The following is a 21868-nucleotide window of genomic DNA, read 5'->3' on the forward strand; positions in this document are numbered from 1 at the left end:
GGGTAACACACACACACACACACACACACAGGCATGTCACGGTTTGACTTTTGAGTCACTAACTCCACAGTTTGCAGACATGCCTGGGGTTGTTTATCGTCCACGAAGTTTGTTGACTTGAGCACGGTATCAATTATTAATAACACTAATCCAAGAAACACATCTGGACAGAATCTATGTAAATCTCTGCACATTGTTCTACACTGCTAGAGGGGATGTGAGTCTTAGACTTCCTATATGGCAGCAATAATGTTCTTCTGGTAAAAGCAACGTCCCCCATCACAAGTGCTGCATGCTTTTCAGCTTACAGACATACTGTACCTCCCCAACAGTTCCTATCCAGTTCTCTCATGTGAGTAGATAAAATAACTTCACTGAGTGTGTGTTTATTAGTGGAGTTCTTTTCAATTTATTAAGTCAACACCTATTTGCAGTTGTTAATCAAGATTTTACGTAAAATATGTTCCCATAAACAATGGCTGAGAAGCACTTAATTTGTGTAATGTTGTCAGTGACGTATGTAATGTTTGAGGGAAAGGGACTAAGTTGGTAAATGTGGCATCCTTATGCTGTCTGTTGTAGACAGCATATTGTACAGCCATGTAACCATGCTGTAGTCACTTGTTGGTGAATTGATGAATGATCAGAAAGTTACTGCACTTTTCTCATCATTAATTGTGTTACTGGTAGACTGCATAAATCACTTCCATTCAGGAATTGCTGACACTTGTAGAGTGGGCTACAATGAGTGTAATCACTTACCACACATCCACAGCATATCTTCCAAGGTGGGTGTCAATACATTTCATGGAATGAGACTGATTATGTTTAAATGTAGAATAGTAATGTGCTGTATGTTCTGCCTTACGTGTGTTGAAATATCTGAGGTCTAGTAATATCAAGGTGACTTACTCTTGCTACAAGGGCAGCTCCTATTTAAGTCTGTGGGCCTCTTAAGATGTTGGGTGATACAATTGATACATTCCAACTATGAAAAGTATTCTAGCCACTGATAGTGGAGACAGTGAAATGGACATTTTCAAAGAAATATTGACAGCATGTAACAGTATTGTGAAAATGAAGTTGCTATTCACCGTATAGTGGAGATAGTCACATACAGGCACAACAAAACTACTATCACAAATACAGCTTTCAGCCAGTAAGGCCTTCGTCAAAATTAGACAACAGACACACACATGCACACTCATGCAAACGCAACTCTCTTACACGACTGCAGTCTCAGGCAACTGAGGCCACTGTTAGAGGGGAATCACGGATTTTCCATTGTTTGAAATATTGGCAGCATGTCACACTTGGGACCGGCTGTTCAGTGTGTTAGACAGTTGACAGCTCCAGCTGTTAAGCATTTTTTTTTACATAATACATAATTTAACTACTGAAAATAACTCCACTATATTTGCACAAGCTCACTGAAGTTATTTTGTCTACTCACATGGGAGAGACGGACAGGAAATCTTTGGGAGGTGTAGTATGTTTGCAAATTGAAAAGCAGCACCAATCATGATAAGGGAAGTTGCCTTTAACAGAAGAACGCAACAGCTACCTTTCAGGATTACTAAGAATTAGTTTCCCACCAGTGGTGCAGAACAGTGTGCGGAGGTTTACATAGATTCAGTCTACATGCTTTTCTTACATTAGTGTTATTAGTAACTTTGTGGAAAATAAACACACCCAGGCACATTGTCACCAGTGAATCAGAAGGCAAGCTGCGGAAGGGTCAGTAAAACTTTGTGAAACATCCTATAGTTGCTTTTTGTGACATAGTGCAGTACAGAGAATAGGGGAATTGATTGCTCATTCTTCATTTTGTTGACACATAAAGGAAGGAAGCGGTTGACGACAATCCAGTGATCTGTCTTTTTACACTTCTAACCTTTACACCCTGCTACACCCTCAGAACACAATTTATCCCTTAATACTGTTCTACTGCACTTATATGTGATACAAAGATTTAATAATTGCCCTTAACCCATTTTACTTAATAATACAAACTAATTCCACACCATTAAAACACTATTTTTAATAATCTGGAATTTTTTTCCATACCATGCAACATGTAAACTGTTAGTGCTGGATAAAAAATGGATAGAACCTATTTTTGTAGTAAGTTTAATATAGTTTAATTTTGTACTGGGAAACATTTTTTCTACAACCTATAGTTTTTAAGATGATGACAAGCAACCTTTAAACATCCCTGGTCACCCAACCCAATCCCCATGCTCACACCCACACCCCAGTGACCAGGATTTTTAGTTTCCTTCCCTCACTCCACCATTGTACAAAAATTTGTGACTACACAAAATACTTTTGTCCGTAGTTATCCTTTGTTGAGCGGACTATTAGTGATTCAACTGCAGATCCTTAAAAATCCATGTATGAGTGGGTCCATTGATATAGTTCTGTGGAGTCCACAGTTTTCTGCACACAATAGTGTGTTGTATGTTGCTCAACTGTCTGATGTTCAAAGCATATAAAATACTATGTGCTTCAAGAACTAAAACCAAAAGTCAAGCCAAAACTGATTTTTTAAGTGGATTTTCAAGCACAGATGGTTGTGGATTATTTTTACACGACTTGTGTTCAATGGTGAAGACACATCTAATTAAAGCAGGCATAGTTTTATATTTTCCTTCAGTGTATATTTGCATGCTGTACTGGAGCTTGAAAAAAATTCTGCAGTGGAATTAATTTTCTGTGATAACTGGTGAGGTCATCCTGGGTACAGATTTACAGTTTACACCATATCTTAATATGGTTACACAGCATTCACGCCATTTACAAAGAGAGTTACCTAAATTAATTACTTTTCAGAACATTACTCCTCCAGAATGACATATTGCAGATACATGATTATCTCAAAAACAGGATTTCTGAGCTTTACTTGGCATAAAGAATTGATGGTATGCTTGTGATGACCTCACTGGTTCTGTGGACCAATGAAATTGGGCAACTGTTAGTTCTTTAGCAGCCCAGGTAGAATCAAGAAAACTGCCTCTTATAGCCGAAGAACATCAGAAAAGTGCTTAGTGTATCTTGTACAGGGTATAAAAAGGAAGTTTTGGAGTGCTGTTGATATTGCTCGTCAATATTTCATAAAGTTTTAATCTTCAGTTACTTATTTTAAAGTCTATTTGAGTTAATATTTGCTGTAAAAGTAACTTATTAGTGGATTTTCATTAATCTCAGTCTTTCTTCCTATGTTATTGACTCGAGTGGTCCGTTATTCTCAAGGGTGTTCGACTAAGCCTCATGCCTCAGTAGTGTGTTTACATTTTGCGGTGTGCAGTGCAGCTGTAGCGGTTATAAAGCTAAGTACTTACAAATTTATTTGTGCACTGTTATACAGTTATTAAATTTAATAGTTTTCAGCGGTGTTTCGTGCTGTTTGTGCCGAAATAACGATTTAATAAACTTTTGGAAATGTTCGCTCGCTGTGGTTTTTAGGATTTTCTGTGTGTTGAAGTCATTTAGTAAATTTCATGCTTTAGTTTCCAGCTGATGTTTCTTATTGTTTCTAGTGAAATATTTCAGTAAAATTTTCATTCAGTGTTCTAACTTCGTCGAGTGTTCCAGTGGCCTTTTGAATTTTTGGTTTTAGATAATAATTTTGTGAAATTTTGTTGGCATTGGTATTAGCTGTGGTGTAGTAGTATTAATACAAGTAGTGGCTTCCTTAGTAGATAGAGAATTTCAAGACCGCTGTTGTTAGTTCTATAAATAGTTCTACTGGTGCAAATGAACTCTGGTAACATTAGAAGTCTTTTTGTTTCCCAGTAGCTGTAAAATTTTACTATGAGTGAGAAGTGTGGGCTCTGTTGTAGGTTTGGGTGTAGTGCGTTACAGTGTGGGATTTGTTCAAAGTATTTTTATTGTGGGGGATTCAGTGAGGAAGCCAGTGGGCATTCTAGCAAGTTTCCTGGGAACGCAGAATCTGTGTTCAGGTGCAGTTACAACACGCAAAGGAGGAACTAGACAGGTTGAATAGGGTGAAGGGTGGTGGGGAATAGGAACTGGCAGTTGGCAAGAAGGCAGCTAGGAAGAGGAGGTATTCAGACAGCTATACTTTGCATATATGCAATAAATTTGACCAACTGTCAGAGTTGAGTGGAGAGGAGCCTGGTATAGCTGTAGATGTAGGGAACATGCAGCAGTCCTCAGCAGTTAGGAGGCCTAGGTCAGTAGCAATGTCTAACAATAAGAAGAAGGTTCTGCTGCTGGGTAGTTTGCACGGTAGAAGTGTGGGCCAGAAGTGGTGGTGGTGGTGGTGGTGGTGGTGGTGGGATCACTCATGAAAAAATTCTTGTAGTAGTTGGTGTTAGAGCTACACCTTTTTTAGATTGAAGTCAGCTGATAGGTATATCTGCTTAAAGAAGTCCCTCTAACTAAGGGCTCACCTTCAGAGGGTGTAATGTTTCCAAGTAGCGAAGGAATTAGCATATTTCATCAAAATATAAGAGGTATTAGACATACAGTTAGTGAACTGCTTATAGATGTTGACTCTGAAATTATTGGTATATCAGGATTAGCTTGCTGTTTTTCAATCATCTCATTGTGGGGTTGGGGAGTGGCTATGTACGTAAAAAACACTATTCCATTTGAGACCGTAGATCCCAGATCACGTAAGAAACAGATTGACCGTCCTTACGGCAGAACAGGCAACCGAAAAAATAGTTTTCCCGTCGGTCAACAGATGTCGCAGGCGATGCTACAATGGTAACTGACCTGTCCATGGCGCGGAATTGGCAACGCTGTATCTTCTGTGACGTGAATGACGCCGATTTGCGTTCGGCTAGAGCGATGCGCGCGAAATGCATTCGTCACACTGCTGACTGTAGTAGCTCATGATCGGCTGTGGTTTTTCCCGAGTTTTCAATCTAAGAATGTAGATTAGCTCCTGTAATTCTACAAACCAAGTTTATTTCTCACAATCATATGCGAAATGAAATAAATGAAACGTAACACACAAACATTTCTCGCGAGTTACTGTTTAAATGCAGACTGTATTGCAGTCACATAGGTTTTACACTCGCCTTCCATGCCGTCTATTTCTTCTTTGCTATACAGCTCGTCTCATACGGATTATGGTGATAAAAAAGATCTCCACGTGCAGGTTAACACTAGAAAGTTTTCAAAATCCGCACTCCGTTATTATGCGAATTAATGCTGGACATATTTCTGTGACAGTCATTTCAAATTTAAATTCTTTTACTTTGCATGTAACTTATCGTAAATGATATAAGAGTGGCACAAAACGATGAGTTTTGGATTGTTGTTGAAAGGGGGCTGCAAACGCGGTAATATACACGTGGAAGCGTGTTTTTCGAGCATATTTTGGCGGCGTCAACTTTGAAGAGGCACAGACGGCTAACCATAATTATGTTAAAAATTTACTTTGTACAGTTTATAGATAACCCGCAAATATTCACAACAGAGGTACGCTTTTATCTGCAACACAGTTATTACTGGGGATATCCGCACTCACGCAGACCTGTTACTATAAGTAGTGTTGTTTTCGAGTGAAAGCTGTGGATGTTACCACACTATGCTTTGCATTTTGTTATCCATATCTTATATTGGTTTCAGTTTTCACATTGCACACAATAATGCCTCTACAGCCAAAATTACAATAGTGCAGTGAATAAACAGTTTAAAAAAGTCCAAATCGCAGCAAAGATTTCATTTAAAAATTGTATGCTATGATTCTTGTACAGGAAGGGCTGCCACGTTATATCAGAATATAAGATCGACAAAATTTAGATAGGATCGAATGCTTAGGGCTCTTTATTAATTGTTACTCGTAACTAATTTATTGATTTATCTGAATTTAAAATCCATTCCCGTAACCTTTCTTTATCTTTGACGGGAAATCTGAACATTTTTAGTTCAGGATTTGTCCGTCTACTCCTTCCACAGTTGATATACTCGCACGCCCTCGACATGATGACTCGATCAACTACCACCGGTATGTCAGAAACAGCTGTACTTCACAGACGCCAAATGGTGGAAAGCTGCATGCGTTCGGACGATGTTGCCACATATTTCACAGAACGGAGTGCCATCTAGTGGTTGGTGCCACAAGTAAGGGTGTGACGCTGTTGCCGCCAGGTGGCTGTTCCCTGACAAGGGTTGCCTGCTAGACCAAGCGATTGGGCAATCTGTTTCTTACGTGATCTGGGCCGTAGATGTATCACGGCACGGCACTGCACTGAACAGATATTTGAATGTTGTGCAGTGGCAGATAGTTGAATTTAGTGAAACTAAGCTTCTAATTGTTGTTGTTTATAGGTCCCCTAACTCTGACTTCAGTGCATTTCTGCTCAAGCTAGAGAGGGTTCTTGATTCACTTCGTAGGAAGCACCAGAAATTAATTATATATGTTGACTTAAATGTAAATTTTGTATGTGTTGGTGCAAAAAAACATGTTGGTAGATCTTATAATTCGTATGATCTGATGCAGACTGTTTTTTCCAACTAGAGTGCACGGGAACAGTAGCAAAGCCATAGACAATATTTTTATTCATTCTTCATTACTAGATGGGCCTTCTGTTAGTAAAAAGGTGAATGTCCTTTGAGACCGTGATGCACAAATTTTAACATTAAAAGGCTTTAGTACTCAAACAAATGTCACATTTAATTACAAACTATGTAGGAAAGTTAATCCAACAGCAGTAGAATGGTTTTTAAACCTTGTCAAGGAACAAGAGTGACAGGATGTTTGTGGTGTCAATAACATAGATGATAAATATAATGCTTTCCATTAGAAACAGGGTACTAGCTGTAATAGGCAGCCTGGGTGGCTGACTAGTGGGATAAGGATATCATGTAGAACAAAGCGGGAATTATATCAAAATGTTAGAAGTAGTCACAAACAAGCTACAATAGCCCATTACAAACAGTATTGTAAGGTGCTTAAAAATGTTATTAGGAAGGCAAAGAGCATGTGGTATGCAAATAGAATAGCTAATTCACAGGATAAAATTAAAACCATATGGTTAGTTGTGAAGAAGTGTCTGGTCAGCAGCACAAGGTCGATGATATACAGTCAGTTTGCAGTAAAACTATTTCTGTTACTCATAAATCAGATATATGGACAATATTTAACAATCATTTTATGAATTAAATAAAAATTTAGTTTCTACAGGGAATCGTGTAAATTTCTTGTCATATGCCTTTCCGAGACTGCTGAAATATTCCTCTGTGATACAGACAAGGGGGAGATTGAGTCAATAATTAAATCACGGAAGACTAAGGACTCTCATAGAGTGCCTATCAAAATATTAAAGTACTGTGTTGCACACGTTAGCACTGATGAAACTGAACTGTTCAAATTTCTAGGTGTTCAGATAGATAGTAAGCTGTTGTGGAAAGCCCACGTTCAGGATCTTGTTCAAAGACTAATGCTGCCATTTTTACTATTTAAACAGTATCTGAAGTTAGTGATCATTCGACACAAAAATTAGTCTACATTGCTTATTTTCATTCGCTTATGTCATATGGTATTATATTTTGGGGTAACTCTTGCCATTCTAAGAGGATATTTTTGGCTTAGAAATGGGCGGTTTGGGCAATAAGTGGTGTAAGTTCGTGAACCTCTTGTCGACCCCTTTTCACGAGTCTGGGTGTTTTGACAGTGACCTAAATACGAGAAAATGCTGGTATGTTGATAGACACAATAAAAAAACACACTAACACACACACAAATTTCAACCCAAGGTTGCTTCATCAGGAAAGAGGGAAGGAGAGGGTATGACGAAAGGATGTGGGTTGTAAGGGAGAGGGTAAGGAGTCATTCCAATCCCGGGAGTGGAAAGACTTATCTTAGGGGGGAAAAAAGGTCAGGTATACATTCTCGCACGCGTGCTCTCTCTCTCTCTCACACACACACACACACACACACACACACACACACTCACTCACTCACTCACTCACTCACTCACTCACTCTGTGTGTGTGTGTGTGTGTGTGTGTGTGTGTGTGTGTGTGTGTGTGTGTGTGTGTGTGTGTGTGTGTGTGTGTGTGTGTGTGTGTGTGCGCGCGCGCGCGCGCGCGCGCGCGCGCGCGCGCGCGCGCGCGCGCGCGCGCGCGCGCGCGCGCGCGCGCGCGCGCGCGCGCGCGCGCGCCCGCGCGCGAGAATGTATACCTGTCCCTTTTTCCCCCCTAAGATAAGTCTTTCCACTCCCGGGATTGGAATGACTCCTTACCCTCTCCCTTAAAACCCACATCCTTTCGTCTTTCCCTCTCCTTCCCTCTTTCCTGATGAAGCAACCTTGGGTTGCGAAAGCTTGAAATTTGTGTGTGTGTGTTTTTTTTATTGTATCTATCAACATACCAGTGCTTTCTCATTCTTGCTGTCATTTCTTGTTAACAATATTAGCTTATTCCCAAGAATAAGCAACTTCCACTCAGTTAATTATTGGCAGAAATCAAACCTGCAGTTGCATTGGACTTCCTCAACTCTTGTGCAAAAAGGTGTGCAGTATAATGCTGCATCCATTTTCAATAAGCTACCACTCGAATTTAAAAATCTTGGTCGTAATCCACGAGCTTTCAAATCAAAACTGGAGGGCTTCCTTATGGATCACTCCTTCTATTCTGCCATGGAGTTCCTTCAAAAATTAAGCTGATTCTCGCTGAATTGTTGATTGTGTTTACTTAAACTTATGGACTGATTTTTTTTTTTTTTTTTTTGCCGGGGGGGGGGGGGGGCGTCATAAACATTTATTTTTCTGTTATTACTTTCATGTTGGTAATTTCATGTACTGACATGTTCCGTGACCTTGGAGATTTTCTCCTCAATTTGGTCCTATGGAACTTGACATGTAAATAAATAAAAAAAATAAATAAATATAAGAAGAAAAGCCTTAAGAAGACAAGAAAATCTTATAACTGGGTAGCAGTCAGAACTGATATAGAACTCTGAGAAGTGATTATCGGGTAACAAGTATTTTTATGACGAATGCAAGGCTCAGCGAATCCGCTTATCATTTAAACTCTATGTTGAAGGATCATGGAAAAGATCAGGTAGTAATAGTAGTGGGTGCTGTCAATAGTTTGACCAATAATGTTAATTATAAAACTGAACATGACGATAGAGACATTGTTGTGAATTCTCACCACAGTAGTGTGAAGATCTTGTCACTCCCTCAGCAGTATCAAAACCATGGTTGAAGAATGCAGTGGGAAAATTTAACACTGAGTATAGAGAATTGCTCAAGGGAGAGAGATGTGCACACCTGGATGTCACAACTACAGCATACACATGGTTTGCATCTAAATGCTTCAGATAAAAATATACTTGCATGGCTAATTTCCAGAAGCACCCACTCAGACTGTAGCAATGTCCATCATATTGTCAATGGAGACTTTAATCTTGATTTGATTTAACTGAGGGCATCTACAGTTGTTGATGCCCAACTTCAAATTATACGCTGCGGAAAAATTCTGTATGAGTACTGAAATGCATAGTGCAACAAGTTAACAATCTGTTTTTAGGCCCAACAACCTACAGTGATTTAATTGTAAAATTATAGTCAACAGTTTATATGACCTTGATGATCAAATGTTAACAGTACAATATACTGACCAATTTGGTGCAGAATTTAGAAAAACAAGCACTGTGTCAAACAACCATCAATAATGACTCGATCATAAAATTTAGAGAGAAATTATGGGAAGAATGCTGGGGAGAAATATATAAAGCAGATAGTGTACATGGAAAATTTAACTTTCTCTTCAAAATATTCTTACAGCATTTTGGGTCTCGTTTTCCCCTAAAACAACAATGATAAAACAGCAGAAGCAATAAGGGATGGATAATTTCTAGAATTAAAGTATATTATGCTATATGGAAGACAGACTATAGTCACAACCAGTACTGTAAAATCCTCCAGCCTGTTAATAGAGGAATAAAATATTTGCACAGTGCACAGGAAATAAAATAGTACCAGACTAAAGCAAAAGCTATTTAAAACATTGACACATTCATTGTCTCACACACACAGTGGTGGATGTTTCGCTGCCAGGTCATAGAATTAGATGCAATACTCTGCTGTGACCACTAGCAGGTCCACAGCATCGAGGTTGAGCCCCTGTTGTGACCGCCAGTGGTCTCGTGGCTAACAATTTAAACAAGAAATAAACAAAAGCAGCATGCAAATGAAGCTGAGCCCCCAGAAAATAGCTGTGGTACAAATTGTCTCACTTTCAAATCATTGGCCATCAAATACAATGATTACTTCCTCACAGTAGCATCAAACACTGCACCCACTAATAAACAACGAAATGCAGAAGCATTACATTTATTTGATACTGCATGCACTACTGACAGACAAAAAATACAACCCATGAGATGATAATTCATCACGTTAATAATTAGTAGTAATTCAGATGGCTGTGATGGATTTTGTAGCAGAATATTAAAACCTTATGCTGAATTGTTAGGATTACTCTTAGATACTATTTGTAATCAATCATTGCCTCTGGGCATATTCCCTAATAAGCTTAAATATGCAATACTAACACCCAACTGTAAAACTGGAGATAAGCAAATGATCTCATATCCCACTCTTTTCAAAAGTGTTTGAGGAAGTGGCATACGATAGAGCACTGACTGATTTAACTGACCAGAACTTGTTAATTGCCTCTCTGTTTGGCTTTTGTACAGGATTCTCTACAGAGGAAGCACTACAAGACATCACAAAGTCCTGAGGGAGCTAAACAAGAAGAATTATTCTACCACCTCGCCAGTGCCTTTATATATGAGGACCCCAATATACTGACTGGAAGACTAAAGTGTCATGGCATTAACGACATCTCTTTTTCATGGATGGAGTCTTACCTTCATAAAAGGAGCAAGATGATCCCATTAAAAAACTATGCCTTGGACATTAAAGTAACCATGGAGTGCCACAAGGATCAGCACAAGGCCCACTCATGTTTCAAACCTGCATAAATGATATTAAAGGGTGATTCAAAAACTATATTCTCTGCTGATGACAGAGGCATGCTATTCTTAGAGCCCACATTTATGTTTAGTTGACACAACTCAAATGATAGTTGAAGACACCTACAAGTGGTTCACTGCTACTGTGTTTGTCTTAATCTCATAAAGACCCATATTATGTTATTTCAACCCAGCAATAATGACTTGTTAACACCAGAAGTAGACATTGATGGAAATACACTCGACAAAATGTACTGTATACAACTCCTTGAGTTTCAGCTAGATAACAAGTTAAACTGGAATTAGAAAAATGGAAACTCCAGGTAGGAATATCAACAATGTAGAAAAAGATAGATTGCTACTTACCATAAAGATAATATGTTAAGTTGTAGACAGGCACACTTAAAAGACAGACAAACTTCCAGCCACAGCCTTCATCAGAAAAAGAGAAAAACACACATTCACTCTCACAGGCAAGAACACCTCATGCACACATGACGTCCAACTCCAGCAGCTCAGGCCAGAATGCCACCAACAACACCTGCATCTCAACAGTTGTCATCTCTTTCACCCAAAAAAAAAAAAAAAAAAAAAAAAAAAACTCCCATACAGCCTGGCCACCCATGGACCACATATCTGCAGTGACAAGGACCCCCTTGCCCAGTATGCTGAGGGTCTCACCAAGACCTTCACAGACAGGCACTATCCAGTCCACAAACAGATCTCCTGTGCCATTCCCCCTCACACCCTCAATCCTCTCACCACCTCCAAGAACAAGCCACAAAGGAGTGGCCCTTTCATCACTCGATACCACCCCAGACTGGAACACCTGAATCACATCCTTCGCCAGGGCTTCATTTACCTGTCGTCATTCCCTGAAATGAAGGACATCCTACCAGAGGTCCTTTCCACCCCTCCTAAAGTGGTGGTCCATCTGCCACCCAACCTCCACAAAATCTTAGTTCATCTCTGTGCCACTCCCAATCCCAACATCCACAATAATCATATTCCTGTGGAAGGCCCAGGTGCAAGAATTGACCAATCCACCTACCCAGCACTTCCTATTCCAGTTCTGTCACATGTTTATCCTACCCCATCAAGGGCCTGGACACCTGTGAAAGCAGCCATGGTATTCACCAGCTCTGCTGCAATCATTGCATAGTGTTTTTATATTGGTATGACTACCAACTAGCTGTCTGCGAGGATGAACAGTCCTCACCAAACTGTGACCATGAACAAAGTAGATCACCCTGTGGCACAGCATGCAGCTGAACATAACATGCTTGAGTTCAATGGCTGTTTCACTAACTGAGCCATCTGGATCCTTCCCTCCACCACCTGCTTTTCTGAACTGCATAGATGAGCTTTATCCTTACAACATATTCTCTGCTCTCGTAATTATCTCGGTCTCAACGTATCATAACATACTGTCCCCACATGCTCCACCCAACAGTTTCCACCCTCTCCGTCCTATCACCTCCTCCCCATTCTCATCTCTCACTCTCTTTGTTTGCTGCTCTCTTCCAATGCACCTGCCCATCATTCCTTGCTCCTCTCCTTTTTCGCTCTTGTTTTCCCCACCTCCCTGCCTCATAACTGCCTGATGCTGCGCCTATTAGCAGTCTAGTCCCTGCACACTCTGCCAGACAGGGCTCCTTTCTACCCTCATTCATACACTGTTATCCCTTCCACTTCTGCGCTCCTCCAGATTGCTGCTTCCATTCCGTGTGACAATTGCATTCTGGTCTGAGCTGCCAGAGTTTGTGGTCATATGTGCATGTGGTGTGCTTGCATGTGTGAATGAATTGTGTGACATTCTGGACCGAGCTTCCAGAGTCAGTGAACATGTGTGCATCAGGTGTGTTTGCTTGTGTTTCACTTTTTCTGACGAAATCTGTGGCTGAAAGCTTATATGTAAGTGTGTCTTAATTGTGCCTGTCTGCAACTTAATCTTTAGAGTACCTAGCAATCTGTCTTTTCCTATGTTGTTAAAATGGAATGAACATATAGATAAACTAATTAATAAGCTGAGTTGAGTGTGTCACACATTTACAAGCATCTCTCATTGTGTTGATCTAAAGACAAGAGTGTTGGCTTATTTTTCATATTTTCACTCCTGTTGGATTATAGAATTATGCAATGCACCTAAAATAAATAAAATGTTTATTTATCAGAAGTGAGCATAAGCATATTGTGTAAAATATATAACTGTATATATGAAGAAGTCTTTTTAAGGGTCTTAGAGTTCTTACACTCACTCCAATACATTTATCAGTTAATGGTCTTTGCTGCTGATAATTAAAATCAGTTTCAGCTGCCTTGTGGCTGATGCAGTCACAATACACAACACAAAAATAATATTCGTGTAGACTTTGTTGCCTTCTGTAGGGATAAAAATGTAGTTTTGCACTCTGTTGGGAAGATTTTCAACAACCTCTCATCTATCATAAAGCAAGAAATTGGTAATCCGTACCAATTGAAAAGAAAATTAAAAACTGTACCTCATTAGCTACTCCTTCTACAAATTATCTGAATAATTAGATTCAGTGATTGAGAAGTTAAATTAGCTGTATAGCAAGCAGCAGAATTTGCTATAAACCTGTATGACAAGTACTAATACTGTAAACTGAACTCTGAAAAACAGCATTTAAATCTAATAAATCTACATCTACCTACATATTTAGCAAGCCACCATGTGGCACGTGACAGAGGATTTCTTGTATCACTACTAGTCATTCCCTTTCCTGTTCTACGATAAATGGAGCAAGAGAAAACAATTGCCTTTATGCTTTCAAATGAACCCTAATTTCCTTTATCTTGTCTTCTTACATGAAATGTATGTTGACGGCAGTAGAATTGATCTGCAGTCAGCTGCAAATGCCTTTCCTCTAAATTTCATGAAAAGAACTTCGTCTGCTCTCCAGGGATTCCCATTTGAGATCACAGAGCATTTCTGTAATAAGTGTAACAAATCTAGCAGTACACCTGTGATTTATTTCGATGTCTTCCTTGTGTAACAAATCTAGCAGTACACCTGTGATTTATTTCGATGTCTTCCTTTAATCCAAACTGATAAGGATCCCAAACACCACAGCAGTGCTCAAGAAAGGGTTGCATCAGTGTTCTTAACATGGTCTCCCCTACATGTGAGTTACACTGTCCTAGCATTCTCCCAATAAAACATTGTCGACTATTCGGCTTCCTTACCACCGACCTTATGTACTTGTTCCATTTCATATCACTTTGAAACATTACGCCTAGCTGTTTAATCAATGTCACTGTGTGAAGCAGCACAACACTAATACTGGATTTGAACATTACAGAATTGTTTTTCCTACTTATTCACATTAACTTAAATTTTTGCACTTTTGGAGCAAGCTGCCAACCATCACGCCAAATAGAAATTCTGTCATCCGGTATCCCCCTTCAGTCACTCAGTGACAACAAATTCCCGTACACTGAAGCATCATCAGCAAACAGTTGCATATTGCTGCTCACCCTATCCACCAATTTGTTTATGTATATAAAGAACAAGAATGATACTGCCACACTTCCCTGCAGCCGCTTCTGACAAGACCTGTATCTCTGATGAACACTTGCTGCCCAGAACAACATACTGGGTTCTATTATTCTCTAGCCACTTACATATCTGAGAACCCATTCTGTATGCTCAGGTATTCATTAACAGTCTGCAGTGGGACACTGTATCAAACGCTTTCCACAAATCTAGGAATATGGAATTTCCCTGTAGCCCTTCATCCCTGGTTTGTCAGATATTGCATGCAAAAAAAAAAAAGAGCAAGCTGAGTTTTGCTTTCTAAGGCCAGGCTGATCTGTGAACAGAAGTTTTCCTTTCTCAAGGAAATTTATTATATTCAAAATTAAGATTATACTCAATAATTCTTCAACAAACCAATTTTAAGGATATTGGTCTGTAATTAGGTGGATCTGTTCTTTTACCTTTCTAACATATGAGTCACTTGTGCTTTTTTCCAGTCACTTGGGACTTTGTGCTGGGTGAGAGATTCACGATAAATTCAAGCTAAGTAAGGGGCCAGTACCAAAAAGTACTCTCTGTAAAACCGAATTGGAATTCTGTCCAGACCTGCCAACTCATTTGTTTTCAACTCTTTCAGTTGCTGGGGATGGCTATTTCTGTGTCCTCCATACATGAATCTGTGAGATGGTCAAATGATGGTATGTCTGTGCAATCCAATGATATTTTAAATGCGAAATTTAAAGCTTCAGGTTTCCTTTGCTGCCTTTTATTGTCACACCAGACTGGTTGACAAATGACTGACTAGAAGACTTCGACCTGGTTAGTGATTTTATGCAGGACCAGAATCTTCTCAGGTTATTGGCAAGATCTTTCACTAACATATGACAGCAAATAGTTGTATGCTTTGTGCATACGTCTTTTTATAGGTGCATGAATTTCTACTAACTTTTGCCTGTCAACATTTGCACATTCTTTTTTGAACAATGAGTGCAACAATCTCTGTGTCTTCAGCATTTTCCGAATTTTGTTATTAAACCGCGATTTGTCTCCCTCATCCTTAATCTACTGATTTGGCACATACTTCTCTAGAATGTGATTTACAATAACAAGGGTCTCCCCCCCCCCCGCCCCCCCCCCCCCCCCAACAGGCTATAAATAAGACAAGTTCATAGAAAACAGTTATTTTTTATTTTATAACCAAAAGTTTTGTTCACTTATGGTTACTTTTCAACATAATCGCCGAAAAGATTGAGACGTTTATCGTATTTGTGGACAAGCTTTGCAATACCCCCTTCAAAAAATGTTGCCGCCAATGATTTCAAATGAGCATTGATGTTGTTTTGAAGATCTCCATTGGTCTGAAAGTGCTGCCCTCCTTGCCATGTCTTCAGGGAAAAGGTGAAAGCCGCTGGGTGCCAGGTCACGACTGTACAGCGGATGATGAGAAACATCCCATTGAAATTGTTCAAGGAGGTGTGGGGTTGTGCCAGCAGTGTGTGGACGAGCATTGTCATGGATCAACACAATTCCTGAAATCAGCAGTCCTCTTCATTTGTTTTGAATGGCTCTCTGCAAATGACGTAAAGTTTCACAATAAGCAGTTGCATTGATAGTGGTTCTGGACTGCATAAACTCTACAAGCAACACATCTTTTTGGTCCCAAAACACAGTAGCCATAACCTTTCTGTCATTAAAGGTTTGTTTGAATTTGTTTGTTTGGTGAATTTGGATGCATCCATTGTTTTGATTGTCACTTTGTTTCCGTTGTGTTGTATTGGATTCAAATTTCATCTCCAGTAACAATTGATTTCAAAAAGTTCTCTCCTTCATCGTGATAATGATAAAGGAAATTCAAAGCTGATGCCATTCGGTGACTTTTGTGGGCGTCCGTCAACATTTTTGGAACCCATGAAAACAAAGTTTTTTGCAGCCTAAATGTTCAGTAATGATAGAGTGTACGACAGATCTTGAAACTTGCAGACAAAGCAGGTATGGTGAACCTATGACTTTCTCTAACCATTCAGTCAACTGGTTCAACAAGGTCAGCTGTAATGACAAAGTTGCGTCCTTGGCCCTCCTTCATTGTGCATGTCATTTCAGCCATCTTTAAACTTTCGGCACCATTCACACACAACACTGTTCGTGATGTTATCACCATACACTCGGCTGATTCTCTGATGAATTTCTGCTGCACTATTCCCTCCTGCTTGCAGAAACTGAATTACACTTCATAATTCACACTTCGTTGGAACAACAATGACGGCAGCCAAGTCTACATGGCTGTAGTGCAACGCAGACTGATGCCTTGAGGTCGGCAATGGCGGAGTGTGTAGTCCACTTTCTGCCACTCACGTAGCTTCTATACTAAGCGATCGGAGGTTGAAAAACACAATGGCCCTCGTAGTCTAAACTTTGCACGCAACTCCCCTACATTCATCATACTGGAACTAAATGACGTCCATTAAATGCTCAAGTAGAATGTTAACAACTTCTTTCTGCACTTTACAGCATAAATATTCTTGTATCCTTTTTGACATATTTACTAACTTCAGTAACCGTCATCATTATGATGACACTGTGGTCACTAATCCCTGTCTCTATATTGGCACTGTTGAGATGTTTGGCTTCTCAGTTAGAGAAAAATACATGTTTCACTGTTTTTGGAAATACAGTCCCTAAGGGTGTGAAACAGAGTGACACTGATTCACTGGCTCATCATGACCCAGCCCAAACTGCTAAGGATAAAACTTGCATTTTGTGGAGGTTGTGGATCTTATACTGTAGATACCATTTAAGAAGGGATTGTCTGAAATACCCCTGAAAATAATAATTACTTAAAGGATTTTTAAGGCCTCATCTGTGACAACTGGTATTTGACTTTTCAATTAGAAATAAAAAAAATACATATTTCAGTGTTTCAGGAAATTCAACACCTAAGGGGATACAAAAGGGGATGAAAATTTTTAAGTAAATATTTCATTACATTAAAAAAATTTAAAGCTTAATTTATGAAATTTGTTATTTTCCTTCTCAGTTAGATATAAAGAAATATTTGTTATGGGATGAAAGTTGCTATGGAAGTATCTCCACAAGAACACAAAAGGCGTGATTAACAGAAACTTTGGACTCCAGCTACCAGCATAATTTTTTGGTCAGAAGCACATTTTGAAAAGACTTTGCGTATATGCCCTTAATTAGCATGAAAAGCTTAGAAGGCTTCGATTAAAAAAAAAGAAAAATAATAATAATAATAATAATAATAATAATAATAATATCTCTGTAGGCCATACAGTCTACACAAGTGAAGCAGCGGGCAGTAAGCTAATAGCAGATAAAAATCAGCTGTATAGTAAAACAGAAAAGGTTTCCTCTTTCTTTCTGATTTACTCAGTTAATTTTATGTAGCATAAATGTGAATAACACTCAGCACTATACTGATAGTTTATTCTCAAAATAGTATACAGAATAATTTTCTTTGATTTCCTTGTCTTTTGTTAATGTATACTTTGTCCTGTTTCACAGCTCCAAAGGTTTTCCTTGATAGGATATGTGAAACACAATGAATGAAATGAATTAATGCTCTTCATTTGTGTGGTGCTACTGCGAGTAGATACTATGTGTCAGGCAGTGTTCGATTTGTGCTTTTACCAGTGGTGGGGGGTGGGGGGGGGGTAATGTCTTAGGGGGTTAGTGTAATTATATATGTTACTAGCTCGGACCGTGACGTTACCTATGGTTAAACAGTTATTTATAAATAGATGTTAATGCCGAAACTCACTATTCACGTGTAAGCACTATCAGAAAAGCTATCCCTTGTTATATCTTTAAAAGTACATTATAGGTATAGCTTATTTACAAAATCATCTACATACAGGTATACGAGGGGAATTCAAAAAGTAAAGGCACATTTGTGAAAAGCTGTACTTATTCTGATGATAGAAAACTACGTAACCTCCCTGGACTTCAATGCAGTTTTCCCGACGTTTTACAAGTTTTTTTATTTAATCAGAAAATACGTTTATCGGTTGCACCTGTAACCAATTTTGCACCGCAGCAATGACGTCTTCATCACTTTCAAATCTTCTTCCCTGTAGTGCTTCCGTTAAGGGTCCAAACATGTGAAAATCGGTTGGAGCCAGGTCTGGACTGTATGGTGGATGTTTCAGCGCCTCGAATCTCAACTCCTTTATTGGGTCAGCTGTCCGTTTGGCAGAATGTGGGCAAGCGTTATCTTGCTGCAGGATGACACCTCTTCACAGTTTTCTACGACGTTTGGATCTGATTGCAGGTTTTAGTTTCGTACGCAACATATCCACCGTACAATACAGACCTCGCTCTAAAGCCTCATTTATGCTGGGGCGACGTCTTGCAACACTGTGGCATGCTATGGAAATGTGGCGTGCATTGTCTTGTCGTTTAGTTCTGAATGTTTTGAAATGCTAACCTACTACATAACACTTTTTCAAAATTAATAAGCAAACATATTAATAGTAAGACTGTATTAAAAACTTTCAGTGTTCGTCTCCACAGATTTAAATTATATGTAAAGTTTTACTCCAGTGCATGGGAAATAAACATCCCAGGTTGGGATGCGTCAACTAAAACCAGAGGAGGGGATGGTCTGATGCAGAGGGGGAGGGGGGGGGAATCCCCCTCATCCCCCCCTGCAAATCGCACACTGGTGTCAGGTGGTGTGTACTGATGTGGTACAAAATACAGTTTTTTCCTGTGTTCTACCAGTATTTTGTCTCAGACTGTAACAGTAAATTTTGTTTCGGTTCTGGTGATGGCTTCTGGCTGAAACTGTTTTCATTTAGTGTAGGAAACAAAACCAATTCTGATTTAGACTTAAGAATGTAATAAAAGCATAATGTATGAGTTTCCTAAAAATACACTGGGAATGGCATAAATTAGACTTACTATGCAGCATGACAACAAGCTCCCAACATCCTTTAGCAATACAATATTATAACCCTGACATTATCTTCATGTGTGAGCAAATCAGCCGACAAACAATGAAGACCGTTGGACAGGCCATTCCTATTAGTCAACACCACTCAGTCTTATGCCGATTAAATACAGAAATTCAATGACAGATCATTCCCTTTCACTGTAGATATAATATTGAAAAAGCTAATTGGTAATAATTTACCTTATCCCTAGATGAATTTGTTGTCCATGCGAGACCTGTACCAAATTCATATGATGAGTTCGTGGAAATTGTGAAATACTGTTTGTGTATTGCAAGTTCCCGAGGCTGCAGAACATAATATATAAAAGACTTATCACCAGGCTTGAAACGGACACACTTCTAAAAACTTTAGGTCATTTAAGCAGGTCGGTCAGGAAACAGTGTTCCTTTGGTGAATGTTGCTGAACCTTCTCTTGAGATACTAAATTAATAAACATTGCTTTTATTACAATAAAGCTTTATTCCTTGGTACTTAAGATACACATTAGTAAAACTTCAGCTCGATAACAACATTCATTTAAAGGAAACACAGTGGACCAAATCCCAGTAATATTAACAATGATGTAAAAGGCAATAAAATACAGGACAGTTTTGTTTAACTGCACGTACATCAAACCACATAAGACATCTTAACATTAACATCTGGTTTGGAGCCGAATGAAAGGCTTAAACCAGAGGCTCAGACGATTCTGCCGAGATCTGGGTTGCAAATTTCTCGACCTCCAATATTGGGCGGAGAAATGTAGGGTCCCCCTGAATAGGTCAGGCGTGCACTACAAGCACGAAGCAGCTACAATGTAGCGAAGTACGTTTGGAGTGCACATGTGGGTTTTTTAGGTTAGAGATTTCCCTCCCTAGGCCCGACAAGACGCCTCCTGAGATGCGATAAGGTATCGGTAGGCAAAACGCAACAGTGAGTGACAATATTAATGTGGTAATAGTAAACTGCAGGAGCATCTATAGAAATGTCCCAGAACTGCTCTCATTAATAAACGGTCACAATGCCCACATAGTACTAGGGACGGAGAGTTGGCTGAAACCAGATGTACACAGTAATGAAATTCTAAACTCAGATTGGAATGTATACCACAGAGACAGGCAGGACAGTGAAGGGGGAGGCGTGCTTATAGCGATAAAAAGTGCAATAGTATCAAAGGAAATTGATGGAGATCCGAAATGTGAAATAATTTGGGTGAAGGTCACAGTTAAAGCAGGCTCAAACATGGTAATTGGATATCTATATAGGCCCACTGGCTCAGCAGCTGTCGTGGCAGAACACCTGAAGGAAAATTTGGAAAATATTTTGAGTAGATTTCCCAACCATGTTATAGGTTTGGGTGGAGATTTTAATTTACCAGATACAGACTGGGAGACTCAAACATTTATAACGGGTGGCAGGGACAAAGAATACAGTGAATTTTTTTAAGTGCATTATCTGAAAACTACCTTGAGCAGTTAAACAGAGAACCAACTCGTGGTGATAACATATGAGACCTTCTGGTGACAAACAGACCCAAACTATTTGAAACAATTCATGCAGAACAGGGAATCAGCTATCATAAAGCGGTTACAGCATTGGTGATTTCAGCCGTAAATATAAATATTAAAAAAGGTAGGAAGATTTTTCTGTTTAGCAAAAGTGACAAAAAGCAGATTTCAGAGTACTTGACAGCTCAACACAAAAGTTTTATCTCAAGTACGGATAGTATTGAGGATCAGTGGACAAAGTTAAAACCATCGTACAATATGCATTAGATGAGTATATGCCAAGCAGGATCATAAGAGATGGAAAAGAACCACTGTGGTACAACAACTGAGCTAGAAAACTGCTACGGAACCAAAGGGAACTTCACAGCAAACATAAACATAGCCAAAGCTTTGCAGACAAACAAAAATTACACGAAGTGAAATGTAGTGTGAGGAGGGCTATGTGAGAGGCGTTCAACGAATTTGAAAATAAAGTTCTATGTACTGATTGGCCGAAAACCCTAAGAAATTTTGGTCTTACGTCAAAGCGATGGGTGGATCAAAACAAAATGTCCAGACACTCTGTGACCAAAATGGTACTGAAACAGAGGATGACAGACTAAAGGCCGAAATACTAAATGTCTTTTTCCAAAGCTGTTTCACAGAGGAAGACTGCACTGTAGTTCCTTCTCTAGATTGTCGCACAGATGACAAAATGGTAGACATCAAAATAGATGACAGAGGGATAGAAAAACAATTAAAATCGCTCAAAAGAGGAAAGGCCACAGGCTCTGATGGGATACCAGTTTGATTTTACACAGAGTACACGAAGGAATTTGCCCCCCTTCTTGCAGTGGTGTACCATAGGTCTCTAGAAGAGTGTAGTGTTCCAAAAGATTGGAAAAGGGCACAGGTCATCCCCATTTTCAAGAAGGGATATCGGACAGATGTGCAGAACTATAGACCT

Source organism: Schistocerca nitens, chromosome 9, assembly GCF_023898315.1.
Source record: "Schistocerca nitens isolate TAMUIC-IGC-003100 chromosome 9, iqSchNite1.1, whole genome shotgun sequence".
Lineage (NCBI taxonomy): Eukaryota > Metazoa > Arthropoda > Insecta > Orthoptera > Acrididae > Schistocerca > Schistocerca nitens.